Raw genomic sequence first — 1,638 nt, 5'->3', positions numbered from 1 at the left:
TCTCTTGGTTCTAAGTGTCAGCTGGGCTCGCTGAGGAGGTTCTTACTTGGGTTCTCTCCCACAACTGAAGTCAGGTGGTGACCAGGGCTGCAGTCTTCTGGAAGACTTCTCCCACGTGTCCGGCAATGCACAGCTGATGCTGGCTGTCAGCTGGGAACTCAGTAGGGCTGTTGGCCAGAACACATGAACATGGTTCTTCACACGGTCTGGGCTTCCTCATAGCATGACAGTTGAGTTCCAATGGCAAGTGTCCCCAGAAATAACCAGGCAGAAGCTGCCTTGCCTTTTTTAACCTAGCCATTACTCTGCCATGCTCAACTCCATGGAGTAAGTCCCTGAGCCCAGCTCATATTACAGAGAATGAGGATTAGAATCCAGCTCTTGAATGGGAGAGTGTTAATGAGTATGATTTGTAGACATATTTAAAAACCACTACAGTCTTCAAGTTCTGGAGTGCTTTGGAATATTTGGAGTATGCCAGTTAGGGGTACTGTGTTTCTATAATTAAAGGAATGCCAGAGAGGAAACATATTCATTTCATTTTGACAGGGCTAGATATTTGAACCTATATTCAAAGTGTCTAATTACCCCTTCCTTAGAGCTTTCCAAGACTCCATATCTTGATCATAGCCTTCCTTTCAGGTCTGTGGCTCAGGCAGTGGAGAGATGAGCTACATACCAGCTACCCCATCCTGTGGACTTCCTGGGCAGTCTCACAACAAATGTATCAGCACTTACCGTCTTCATTCAACGTGTACCATTCTTCCTTCTAGGGATTATTTCAAACAAAAGTAATCAAGGAATCTGCTAGGTCATTTCTTGCCAGGGCCAGAAGAGCCCAGAAACAACTGTGTAAATACACGTCCATTAAGCATCTTATTTTTTCTCTTCCTGAACCTGTGACCAGGGAGGTTAGTAGTGTGGGAGCTAAAAAAATATTAATACTCTTCCTCTCACCTTTTTAGTTCTTTTAGGTTGGACTTACCACCAAATTAACAGAGACAAATTAAATCAGAGTTTAATACATACGCATGAGGAATTCACATAGGCATGATCATCCCTGAAAATTCCAAAGACAGTGAGGTAACATTGAGTATATAAGACATTTTTGATCAAAGGAGAAGGGTGTAGGACAAGATATTAGATTTCAGAATTAAGGATGGGTTATTTGTGCTCGCTTCGGCAGCACATATACTAAAATTGGAACGATACAGAGAAGATTAGCATGGCCCCTGCGCAAGGATGACACGCAAATTCGTGAAGCGTTCCATATTTTTACAAATGTATTTAAAAAGTAAATAAATTAATTAAAATAAAATAAAAAAAAAAAGGATGGGTTATTTAAGTTAGTCAAGGAAGAGGGGAATGCATCTGGTAGGAAAATCCTTGGTAGTTGACTCAGAAATAATGGGACACAGGGGTTATTTAACTAACGAGCACCTGCCTGAGGTCCTCCTATTTAACCATACTTCATTTGAGTTAGGCCAAAGCAGCATCCTAAACTCTCCTTCCTGAAGCAGGTTTCTCTGTCTGAATCTCTCAGGAAAGGGGAGAAAGGTCAAAGTTTCTTTCTGAGTCTTTTGTTTCTTTAATAAACAGCGTAAAATCAATATCCTAGAAAGCAGCTTCAGGGTGCTA

General features: G+C 41.5%; 1 non-coding gene across 1 annotated transcript; it reads left to right on the top strand.

The window, feature by feature from the left end:
- The first annotated feature begins 1,170 nt into the window (after positions 1-1,170).
- On the top strand, positions 1,171-1,277 carry LOC129074201 (U6 spliceosomal RNA). Its single transcript, XR_008529514.1, has one exon. It is a non-coding gene; the product is annotated as a U6 spliceosomal RNA (small nuclear RNA).
- The last annotated feature ends 361 nt before the right edge of the window (positions 1,278-1,638 follow it).

Source organism: Pteronotus mesoamericanus, unplaced genomic scaffold, assembly GCF_021234165.1.
Source record: "Pteronotus mesoamericanus isolate MK-2021 breed Mesoamerican mustached bat unplaced genomic scaffold, CSHL_Meso_final contig_46, whole genome shotgun sequence".
Taxonomy (NCBI): domain Eukaryota; kingdom Metazoa; phylum Chordata; class Mammalia; order Chiroptera; family Mormoopidae; genus Pteronotus; species Pteronotus mesoamericanus.
This window is presented reverse-complemented; position numbering and strand designations above follow the sequence as displayed.